Here is a 13,962-nt window from a genome sequence, read left to right as displayed (position 1 = left end):
AGGTCAAAAAACACACTTTTTAGGGTCCTCAACACATATTATATTTCTTGAATATCACCACTTCTTGTACTTAGATGAAATTTTTTAGCTTTAATAGTTGTTTATGAATTTAAATGTCGTAGAAAACTAATAAATGACTAGAAATTATTTTTCTTAATGAAAAATTAAATTTAGCTTATGATACAGATTTAGGGTCACAAAATACGTTATTTTGGACCTTGAACACGTATAAAAGACCATCAAGAATACTAAAAATAAATATCTATGGCTTTTGATAGTCGTTTTTTGGTCTTATACAAGTAAAAAGACCCTTAAAAATTAACAATTTTTTACTATGTAATCAAAAATTCAGCGTAGTGAAAATATTTAAGGTCACAAAATACTTTATATAGGGTCAAAAGCACGTGTTATAGCTCCTAATAATTATCAATAATTGTACAGAGAATATATATATTCACAGCTTTTTATGTTCGTTTTTGGGTCTAAAATACGCAGAAAAGACCTCAAAAATTAACAAACATTTCACTAAGTATAAAAATATTCAGCTTATTGATGATATTTGAGGTCAAAAAACACACTGTTTAGGGTCCTCAACACATATTATATTTCTTGAATATCACCACTTCTTGTACTTAGATGAAATTTTTTAGCTTTAATAGTTGTTTATGAATTTAAATGTCGTAGAAAACTAATAAATGACTAGAAATTATTTTTCTTAATGAAAAATTATATTTAGCTTATGATACAGGTTTGAGGTCACAAAATACGTTATTTTGGACCTTGAACACGTATAAAAGACCATCAAGAATACTAAAAATAATTATCTACGGCTTTTGATAGTCGTTTTTTGGTCTAAAATACTCATAAAAGACCTCAAAAATTAACAAATATTTCACTAAGTATAAAAATATTCAGCTTATTGTCGATATTTGAGGTCAAAAAACACACTTTTTAGGGTCCTCAACACATATTATATTTTTTGAATATCACCACTTCTTGTACTTAGATGAAATTTTTTAGCTTTAATAGTTGTTTATGAATTTAAATGTCGTAGAAAACTAATAAATGACTAGAAATTATTTTTCTTAATGAAAAATTATATTTAGCTTATGATACAGGTTTGAGGTCACAAAATACGTTATTTTGGACCTTGAACACGTATAAAAGACCATCAAGAATACTAAAAATAATTATCTACGGCTTTTGATAGTCGTTTTTTGGTCTAAAATACTCATAAAAGATCTCAAAAATTAACAAATATTTCACTAAGTATAAAAATATTCAGCTTATTGTCGATATTTGAGGTCAAAAAACACACTTTTTAGGGTCCTCGACACATATTATATTTCTTAAATATCACCACTTCTTGTACTTAGATGAAATTTTTTAGCTTTAATAGTTGTTTATGAATTTAAATGTCGTAGAAAACTAATAAATGACTAGAAATTATTTTTCCTAATGAAAAATTATATTTAGCTTATGATACAGATTTAGGGTCACAAAATACGTTATTAGGGACCTTGAACACGTATAAAAGACCATCAAGAATACTAAAAATAAATATCTACGGCTTTTGATAGTCGTTTTTTGGTCTAAAACAAGTAAAAGGACCCTTAAAAATTAACAATTTTTTACTATGTAATCAAAAATTCAGCGTAGTGAAAATATTTAAGGTCACAAAATACTTTATATAGGGTCAAAAGCACGTGTTATAGCTCCTTATAATTATCAATAATTGTACGGAGAATATATATATTCACAGCTTTTTATGTTCGTTTTTGGGTCTAAAATACTCATAAAAGACCTCAAAAATTAACAAATATTTCACTAAGTATAAAAATATTCAGCTTATTGTCGATATTTGAGGTCAAAAAACACACTTTTTAGGGTCCTCAACACATATTATATTTCTTGAATATCACCACATCTTGTACTTAGATGAAATTTTTTAGCTTTAATAGTTGTTTATGAATTTAAATGTCGTAGAAAACTAATAAATGACTAGAAATTATTTTTCTTAATGAAAAATTATATTTAGCTTATGATACAGGTTTGAGGTCACAAAATACGTTATTTTAGACCTTGAACACGTATAAAAGACCATCAAGAATACTAAAAATAATTATCTACGGCTTTTGATAGTCGTTTTTTGGTCTAAAATACTCATAAAAGACCTCAAAAATTAACAAATATTTCACTAAGTATAAAAATATTCAGCTTATTGTCGATATTTGAGGTCAAAAAACACACTTTTTAGGGTCCTCGACACATATTATATTTCTTAAATATCACCACTTCTTGTACTTAGATAAAATTTTTTAGCTTTAATAGTTGTTTATGAATTTAAATGTCGTAGAAAACTAATAAATGACTAGAAATTATTTTTCTTAATGAAAAATTATATTTAGCTTATGATACAGGTTTGAGGTCACAAAATACGTTATTTTGGACCTTGAACACGTATAAAAGACCATCAAGAATACTAAAAATAATTATCTACGGCTTTTGATAGTCGTTTTTTGGTCTAAAATACTCATAAAAGACCTCAAAAATTAACAATTATTTCACTAAGTATAAAAATATTCAGCTTATTGTCGATATTTGAGGTCAAAAAACACACTTTTTAGGGTCCTCAACACATATTATATTTCTTGAATATCACCACTTCTTGTACTTAGATGAAATTTTTTAGCTTTAATAGTTGTTTATGAATTTAAATGTCGTAGAAAACTAATAAATGACTAGAAATTATTTTTCTTAATGAAAAATTATATTTAGCTTATGATACAGGTTTGAGGTCACAAAATACGTTATTTTGGACCTTGAACACGTATAAAAGACCATCAAGAATACTAAAAATAATTATCTACGGCTTTTGATAGTCGTTTTTTGGTCTAAAATACTCATAAAAGACCTCAAAAATTAACAATTATTTCACTAAGTATAAAAATATTCAGCTTATTGTCGATATTTGAGGTCAAAAAACACACTTTTTAGGGTCCTCAACACATATTATATTTCTTGAATATCACCACTTCTTGTACTTAGATGAAATTTTTTAGCTTTAATAGTTGTTTATGAATTTAAATGTCGTAGAAAACTAATAAATGACTAGAAATTATTTTTCTTAATGAAAAATTATATTTAGCTTATGATACAGGTTTGAGGTCACAAAATACGTTATTTTGGACCTTGAACACGTATAAAAGACCATCAAGAATACTAAAAATAATTATCTACGGCTTTTGATAGTCGTTTTTTGGTCTAAAATACTCATAAAAGACCTCAAAAATTAACAAATATTTCACTAAGTATAAAAATATTCAGCTTATTGTCGATATTTGAGGTCAAAAAACACACTTTTTAGGGTCCTCAACACATATTAGTTTTCTTGAATATCACCACTTCTTGTACTTAAATGAAATTTTTTAGCTTTAATAGTTGTTTATGAATTTAAATGTCGTAGAAAACTAATAAATGACTAGAAATTATTTTTCTTAATGAAAAATTATATTTAGCTTATGATACAGATTTAGGGTCACAAAATACGTTATTTTGGACCTAGAACACGTATAAAAGACCATCAAGAATACTAAAAATAAATATCTATGGCTTTTGATAGTCGTTTTTTGGTCTAGAACAAGTAAAAGGACCCTAAAAAATTAACAATTTTTTACTATGTAATCAAAAATTCAGCGTAGTGAAAATATTTAAGGTCACAAAATACTTTATATAGGGTCAAAAGCACGTGTTATAGCTCCTAATAATTATCAATAATTGTACGGAGAATATATATATTCACAGCTTTTTATGTTCGTTTTTGGGTCTAAAATACTCATAAAAGACCTCAAAAATTTACAAATATTTCACTAAGTATAAAAATATTCAGCTTATTGTCGATATTTGAGGTCAAAAAACACACTTTTTAGGGTCCTCAACACATATTATATTTCTTGAATATCACCACTTCTTGTACTTAGATGAAATTTTTTAGCTTTAATAGTTGTTTATGAATTTAAATGTCGTAGAAAACTAATAAATGACTAGAAATTATTTTTCTTAATGAAAAATTATATTTAGCTTATGATACAGGTTTGAGGTCACAAAATACGTTATTTTGGACCTTTAACACGTATAAAAGACCATCAAGAATACTAAAAATTATTATCTACGGCTTTTGATAGTCGTTTTTTGGTCTAAAATACTCATAAAAGACCTCAAAAATTAACAAATATTTCACTAAGTATAAAAATATTCAGCTTATTGTCGATATTTGAGGTCAAAAAACACACTTTTTAGGGTCCTCAACACATATTATATTTCTTGAATATCACCACTTCTTGTACTTAAATGAAATTTTTTAGCTTTAATAGTTGTTTATGAATTTAAATGTCGTAGAAAACTAATAAATGACTAGAAATTATTTTTCTTAATGAAAAATTATATTTAGCTTATGATACAGATTTAGGGTCACAAAATACGTTATTTTGGACCTTGAACACGTATAAAAGACCATCAAGAATACTAAAAATAAATATCTATGGCTTTTGATAGTCGTTTTTTGGTCTAAAACAAGTAAAAGGACCCTTAAAAATTAACAATTTTTTACTATGTAATCAAAAATTCAGCGTAGTGAAAATATTTAAGGTCACAAAATACTTTATATAGGGTCAAAAGCACGTGTTATAGCTCCTAATAATTATCAATAATTGTACAGAGAATATATATATTCACAGCTTTTTATGTTCGTTTTTGGGTCTAAAATACGCAGAAAAGACCTCAAAAATTAACAAACATTTCACTAAGTATAAAAATATTCAGCTTATTGATGATATTTGAGGTCAAAAAACACACTTTTTAGGGTCCTCAACACATATTATATTTCTTGAATATCACCACTTCTTGTACTTAGATGAAATTTTTTAGCTTTAATAGTTGTTTATGAATTTAAATGTCGTAGAAAACTAATAAATGACTAGAAATTATTTTTCTTAATGAAAAATTAAATTTAGCTTATGATACAGATTTAGGGTCACAAAATACGTTATTTTGGACCTTAAACACGTATAAAAGACCATCAAGAATACTAAAAATAAATATCTATGGCTTTTGATAGTCGTTTTTTGGTCTTATACAAGTAAAAGGACCCTTAAAAATTAACAATTTTTTACTATGTAATCAAAAATTCAGCGTAGTGAAAATATTTAAGGTCACAAAATACTTTATATAGGGTCAAAAGCACGTGTTATAGCTCCTAATAATTATCAATAATTGTACAGAGAATATATATATTCACAGCTTTTTATGTTCGTTTTTGGGTCTAAAATACGCAGAAAAGACCTCAAAAATTAACAAACATTTCACTAAGTATAAAAATATTCAGCTTATTGATGATATTTGAGGTCAAAAAACACACTTTTTAGGGTCCTCAACACATATTATATTTCTTGAATATCACCACTTCTTGTACTTAGATGAAATTTTTTAGCTTTAATAGTTGTTTATGAATTTAAATGTCGTAGAAAACTAATAAATGACTAGAAATTATTTTTCTTAATGAAAAATTAAATTTAGCTTATGATACAGATTTAGGGTCACAAAATACGTTATTTTGGACCTTGAACACGTATAAAAGACCATCAAGAATACTAAAAATAAATATCTATGGCTTTTGATAGTCGTTTTTTGGTCTTATACAAGTAAAAAGACCCTTAAAAATTAACAATTTTTTACTATGTAATCAAAAATTCAGCGTAGTGAAAATATTTAAGGTCACAAAATACTTTATATAGGGTCAAAAGCACGTGTTATAGCTCCTAATAATTATCAATAATTGTACAGAGAATATATATATTCACAGCTTTTTATGTTCGTTTTTGGGTCTAAAATACGCAGAAAAGACCTCAAAAATTAACAAACATTTCACTAAGTATAAAAATATTCAGCTTATTGATGATATTTGAGGTCAAAAAACACACTGTTTAGGGTCCTCAACACATATTATATTTCTTGAATATCACCACTTCTTGTACTTAGATGAAATTTTTTAGCTTTAATAGTTGTTTATGAATTTAAATGTCGTAGAAAACTAATAAATGACTAGAAATTATTTTTCTTAATGAAAAATTATATTTAGCTTATGATACAGGTTTGAGGTCACAAAATACGTTATTTTGGACCTTGAACACGTATAAAAGACCATCAAGAATTCTAAAAATAATTATCTACGGCTTTTGATAGTCGTTTTTTGGTCTAAAATACTCATAAAAGACCTCAAAAATTAACAAATATTTCACTAAGTATAAAAATATTCAGCTTATTGTCGATATTTGAGGTCAAAAAACACACTTTTTAGGGTCCTCAACACATATTATATTTCTTGAATATCACCACTTCTTGTACTTAGATGAAATTTTTTAGCTTTAATAGTTGTTTATGAATTTAAATGTCGTAGAAAACTAATAAATGACTAGAAATTATTTTTCTTAATGAAAAATTATATTTAGCTTATGATACAGGTTTGAGGTCACAAAATACGTTATTTTGGACCTTGAACACGTATAAAAGACCATCAAGAATACTAAAAATAATTATCTACGGCTTTTGATAGTCGTTTTTTGGTCTAAAATACTCATAAAAGACCTCAAAAATTAACAAATATTTCACTAAGTATAAAAATATTCAGCTTATTGTCGATATTTGAGGTCAAAAAACACACTTTTTAGGGTCCTCAACACATATTATATTTCTTGAATATCACCACTTCTTGTACTTAGATGAAATTTTTTAGCTTTAATAGTTGTTTATGAATTTAAATGTCGTAGAAAACTAATAAATGACTAGAAATTATTTTTCTTAATGAAAAATTAAATTTAGCTTATGATACAGATTTAGGGTCACAAAATACGTTATTTTGGACCTTGAACACGTATAAAAGACCATCAAGAATACTAAAAATAAATATCTATGGCTTTTGATAGTCGTTTTTTGGTCTTATACAAGTAAAAAGACCCTTAAAAATTAACAATTTTTTACTATGTAATCAAAAATTCAGCGTAGTGAAAATATTTAAGGTCACAAAATACTTTATATAGGGTCAAAAGCACGTGTTATAGCTCCTAATAATTATCAATAATTGTACAGAGAATATATATATTCACAGCTTTTTATGTTCGTTTTTGGGTCTAAAATACGCAGAAAAGACCTCAAAAATTAACAAACATTTCACTAAGTATAAAAATATTCAGCTTATTGTCGATATTTGAGGTCAAAAAACACACTTTTTAGGGTCCTCGACACATATTATATTTCTTAAATATCACCACTTCTTGTACTTAGATAAAATTTTTTAGCTTTAATAGTTGTTTATGAATTTAAATGTCGTAGAAAACTAATAAATGACTAGAAATTATTTTTCTTAATGAAAAATTATATTTAGCTTATGATACAGGTTTGAGGTCACAAAATACGTTATTTTGGACCTTGAACACGTATAAAAGACCATCAAGAATACTAAAAATAATTATCTACGGCTTTTGATAGTCGTTTTTTGGTCTAAAATACTCATAAAAGACCTCAAAAATTAACAAATATTTCACTAAGTATAAAAATATTCAGCTTATTGTCGATATTTGAGGTCAAAAAACACACTTTTTAGGGTCCTCAACACATATTATATTTCTTGAATATCACCACTTCTTGTACTTAGATGAAATTTTTTAGCTTTAATAGTTGTTTATGAATTTAAATGTCGTAGAAAACTAATAAATGACTAGAAATTATTTTTCTTAATGAAAAATTAAATTTAGCTTATGATACAGGTTTGAGGTCACAAAATACGTTATTTTGGACCTTGAACACGTATAAAAGACCATCAAGAATACTAAAAATAATTATCTACGGCTTTTGATAGTCGTTTTTTGGTCTAAAATACTCATAAAAGACCTCAAAAATTAACAAATATTTCACTAAGTATAAAAATATTCAGCTTATTGTCGATATTTGAGGTCAAAAAACACACTTTTTAGGGTCCTCGACACATATTATATTTCTTAAATATCACCACTTCTTGTACTTAGATGAAATTTTTTAGCTTTAATAGTTGTTTATGAATTTAAATGTCGTAGAAAACTAATAAATGACTAGAAATTATTTTTCCTAATGAAAAATTATATTTAGCTTATGATACAGATTTAGGGTCACAAAATACGTTATTAGGGACCTTGAACACGTATAAAAGACCATCAAGAATACCAAAAATAAATATCTACGGCTTTTGATAGTCGTTTTTTGGTCTAAAACAAGTAAAAGGACCCTTAAAAATACCAATTTTTTACTATGTAATCAAAAATTCAGCGTAGTGAAAATATTTAGGGTCACAAAATACTTTATATAGGGTCAAAAGCACGTGTTATAGCTCCTAATAATTATTAATAATTGTACGGAGAATATGTATATTCACAGCTTTTTATGTTCGTTTTTGGGTCTAAAATACTCATAAAAGACCTCAAAAATTAATAAATATTTCACTAAGTATAAAAATATTCAGCTTATTGTCGATATTTGAGGTTAAAAAACACACTTTTTAGGGTCCTCAACACATATTATATTTCTTGAATATCACCACTTCTTGTACTTAGATGAAATTTTTTAGCTTTAATAGTTGTTTATGAATTCAAATGTCGTAGAAAACTAATAAATGACTAGAAATTATTTTTCTTAATGAAAAATTATATTTAGCTTATGATACAGATTTAGGGTCACAAAATACGTTATTTTGGACCTTGAACACGTATAAAAGACCATCAAGAATACTAAAAATAAATATCTATGGCTTTTGATAGTCGTTTTTTGGTCTAAAACAAGTAAAAGGACCCTTAAAAATTAACAATTTTTTACTATGTAATCAAAAATTCAGCGTAGTGAAAATATTTAAGGTCACAAAATACTTTATATAGGGTCAAAAGCACGTGTTATAGCTCCTAATAATTATCAATAATTGTACGGAGAATATATATATTCACAGCTTTTTATGTTCGTTTTTGGGTCTAAAATACTCATAAAAGACCTCAAAAATTAACAAATATTTCACTAAGTATAAAAATATTCAGCTCATTGTCGATATTTGAGGTCAAAAAACACACTTTTTAGGGTCCTCAACACATATTATATTTCTTGAATATCACCACTTCTTGTACTTAGATGAAATTTTTTAGCTTTAATAGTTGTTTATGAATTTAAATGTCGTAGAAAACTAATAAATGACTAGAAATTATTTTTCTTAATGAAAAATTATATTTAGCTTATGATACAGGTTTGAGGTCACAAAATACGTTATTTTGGACCTTGAACACGTATAAAAGACCATCAAGAATACTAAAAATAATTATCTACGGCTTTTGATAGTCGTTTTTTGGTCTAAAATACTCATAAAAGACCTCAAAAATTAACAAATATTTCACTAAGTATAAAAATATTCAGCTTATTGTCGATATTTGAGGTCAAAAAACACACTTTTTAGGGTCCTCAACACATATTATATTTCTTGAATATCACCACTTCTTGTACTTAGATGAAATTTTTTAGCTTTAATAGTTGTTTATGAATTTAAATGTCGTAGAAAACTAATAAATGACTAGAAATTATTTTTCTTAATGAAAAATTATATTTAGCTTATGATACAGGTTTGAGGTCACAAAATACGTTATTTTGGACCTTGAACACGTATAAAAGACCATCAAGAATACTAAAAATAATTATCTACGGCTTTTGATAGTCGTTTTTTGGTCTAAAATACTCATAAAAGACCTCAAAAATTAACAAATATTTCACTAAGTATAAAAATATTCAGCTTATTGTCGATATTTGAGGTCAAAAAACACACTTTTTAGGGTCCTCAACACATATTATATTTCTTGAATATCACCACTTCTTGTACTTAGATGAAATTTTTTAGCTTTAATAGTTGTTTATGAATTTAAATGTCGTAGAAAACTAATAAATGACTAGAAATTATTTTTCTTAATGAAAAATTATATTTAGCTTATGATACAGGTTTGAGGTCACAAAATACGTTATTTTGGACCTTGAACACGTATAAAAGACCATCAAGAATACTAAAAATAATTATCTACGGCTTTTGATAGTCGTTTTTTGGTCTAAAATACTCATAAAAGACCTCAAAAATTAACAAATATTTCACTAAGTATAAAAATATTCAGCTTATTGTCGATATTTGAGGTCAAAAAACACACTTTTTAGGGTCCTCGACACATATTATATTTCTTAAATATCACCACTTCTTGTACTTAGATGAAATTTTTTAGCTTTAATAGTTGTTTATGAATTTAAATGTCGTAGAAAACTAATAAATGACTAGAAATTATTTTTCCTAATGAAAAATTATATTTAGCTTATGATACAGATTTAGGGTCACAAAATACGTTATTAGGGACCTTGAACACGTATAAAAGACCATCAAGAATACTAAAAATAAATATCTACGGCTTTTGATAGTCGTTTTTTGGTCTAAAACAAGTAAAAGGACCCTTAAAAATTAACAATTTTTTACTATGTAATCAAAAATTCAGCGTAGTGAAAATATTTAAGGTCACAAAATACTTTATATAGGGTCAAAAGCACGTGTTATAGCTCCTAATAATTATCAATAATTGTACGGAGAATATGTATATTCACAGCTTTTTATGTTCGTTTTTGGGTCTAAAATACTCATAAAAGACCTCAAAAATTAATAAATATTTCACTAAGTATAAAAATATTCAGCTTATTGTCGATATTTGAGGTTAAAAAACACACTTTTTAGGGTCCTCAACACATATTATATTTCTTGAATATCACCACTTCTTGTACTTAGATGAAATTTTTTAGCTTTAATAGTTGTTTATGAATTCAAATGTCGTAGAAAACTAATAAATGACTAGAAATTATTTTTCTTAATGAAAAATTATATTTAGCTTATGATACAGATTTAGGGTCACAAAATACGTTATTTTGGACCTTGAACACGTATAAAAGACCATCAAGAATACTAAAAATAAATATCTATGGCTTTTGATAGTCGTTTTTTGGTCTAAAACAAGTAAAAGGACCCTTAAAAATTAACAATTTTTTACTATGTAATCAAAAATTCAGCGTAGTGAAAATATTTAAGGTCACAAAATACTTTATATAGGGTCAAAAGCACGTGTTATAGCTCCTAATAATTATCAATAATTGTACGGAGAATATATATATTCACAGCTTTTTATGTTCGTTTTTGGGTCTAAAATACTCATAAAAGACCTCAAAAATTAACAAATATTTCACTAAGTATAAAAATATTCAGCTCATTGTCGATATTTGAGGTCAAAAAACACACTTTTTAGGGTCCTCAACACATATTATATTTCTTGAATATCACCACTTCTTGTACTTAGATGAAATTTTTTAGCTTTAATAGTTGTTTATGAATTTAAATGTCGTAGAAAACTAATAAATGACTAGAAATTATTTTTCTTAATGAAAAATTATATTTAGCTTATGATACAGGTTTGAGGTCACAAAATACGTTATTTTGGACCTTGAACACGTATAAAAGACCATCAAGAATACTAAAAATAATTATCTACGGCTTTTGATAGTCGTTTTTTGGTCTAAAATACTCATAAAAGACCTCAAAAATTAACAAATATTTCACTAAGTATAAAAATATTCAGCTTATTGTCGATATTTGAGGTCAAAAAACACACTTTTTAGGGTCCTCGACACATATTATATTTCTTAAATATCACCACTTCTTGTACTTAGATGAAATTTTTTAGCTTTAATAGTTGTTTATGAATTTAAATGTCGTAGAAAACTAATAAATGACTAGAAATTATTTTTCCTAATGAAAAATTATATTTAGCTTATGATACAGATTTAGGGTCACAAAATACGTTATTAGGGACCTTGAACACGTATAAAAGACCATCAAGAATACTAAAAATTTATATCTACGGCTTTTGATAGTCGTTTTTTGGTCTAAAACAAGTAAAAGGACACTTAAAAATTAACAATTTTTTACTATGTAATCAAAAATTCAGCGTAGTGAAAATATTTAGGGTCACAAAATACTTTATATAGGGTCAAAAGCACGTGTTATAGCTCCTAATAATTATCAATAATTGTACGGAGAATATGTATATTCACAGCTTTTTATGTTCGTTTTTGGGTCTAAAATACTCATAAAAGACCTCAAAAATTAATAAATATTTCACTAAGTATAAAAATATTCAGCTTATTGTCGATATTTGAGGTTAAAAAACACACTTTTTAGGGTCCTCAACACATATTATATTTCTTGAATATCACCACTTCTTGTACTTAGATGAAATTTTTTAGCTTTAATAGTTGTTTATGAATTCAAATGTCGTAGAAAACTAATAAATGACTAGAAATTATTTTTCTTAATGAAAAATTATATTTAGCTTATGATACAGATTTAGGGTCACAAAATACGTTATTTTGGACCTTGAACACGTATAAAAGACCATCAAGAATACTAAAAATAAATATCTATGGCTTTTGATAGTCGTTTTTTGGTCTAAAACAAGTAAAAGGACCCTTAAAAATTAACAATTTTTTACTATGTAATCAAAAATTCAGCGTAGTGAAAATATTTAAGGTCACAAAATACTTTATATAGGGTCAAAAGCACGTATTATAGCTCCTAATAATTATCAATAATTGTACGGAGAATATATATATTCACAGCTTTTTATGTTCGTTTTTGGGTCTAAAATACTCATAAAAGACCTCAAAAATTAACAAATATTTCACTAAGTATAAAAATATTCAGCTTATTGTCGATATTTGAGGTCAAAAAACACACTTTTTAGGGTCCTCAACACATATTATATTTCTTGAATATCACCAATTCTTGTACTTAGATGAAATTTTTTAGCTTTAATAGTTGTTTATGAATTTAAATGTCGTAGTAAACTAATAAATGACTAGAAATTATTTTTCTTAATGAAAAATTATATTTAGCTTATGATACAGGTTTGAGGTCACAAAATACGTTATTTTGGACCTTGAACACGTATAAAAGACCATCAAGAATACTAAAAATAATTATCTACGGCTTTTGATAGTCGTTTTTTGGTCTAAAATACTCATAAAAGACCTCAAAAATTAACAAATATTTCACTAAGTATAAAAATATTCAGCTTATTGTCGATATTTGAGGTCAAAAAACACACTTTTTAGGGTCCTCGACACATATTATATTTCTTAAATATCACCACTTCTTGTACTTAGATGAAATTTTTTAGCTTTAATAGTTGTTTATGAATTTAAATGTCGTAGAAAACTAATAAATGACTAGAAATTATTTTTCCTAATGAAAAATTATATTTAGCTTATGATACAGATTTAGGGTCACAAAATACGTTATTAGGGACCTTGAACACGTATAAAAGACCATCAAGAATACTAAAAATAAATATCTACGGCTTTTGATAGTCGTTTTTTGGTCTAAAACAAGTAAAAGGACCCTTAAAAATTAACAATTTTTTACTATGTAATCAAAAATTCAGCGTAGTGAAAATATTTAAGGTCACAAAATACTTTATATAGGGTCAAAAGCACGTGTTATAGCTCCTAATAATTATCAATAATTGTACGGAGAATATGTATATTCACAGCTTTTTATGTTCGTTTTTGGGTCTAAAATACTCATAAAAGACCTCAAAAATTAATAAATATTTCACTAAGTATAAAAATATTCAGCTTATTGTCGATATTTGAGGTTAAAAAACACACTTTTTAGGGTCCTCAACACATATTATATTTCTTGAATATCACCACTTCTTGTACTTAGATGAAATTTTTTAGCTTTAATAGTTGTTTATGAATTCAAATGTCGTAGAAAACTAATAAATGACTAGAAATTATTTTTCTTAATGAAAAATTATATTTAGC

Source organism: Plectrocnemia conspersa, unplaced genomic scaffold (assembly GCF_051122295.1).
Source record: "Plectrocnemia conspersa isolate PC_06_02 unplaced genomic scaffold, ASM5112229v1 ptg000006l, whole genome shotgun sequence".
Lineage (NCBI taxonomy): Eukaryota > Metazoa > Arthropoda > Insecta > Trichoptera > Polycentropodidae > Plectrocnemia > Plectrocnemia conspersa.
Note: the sequence above shows the minus strand (reverse complement) of the source record.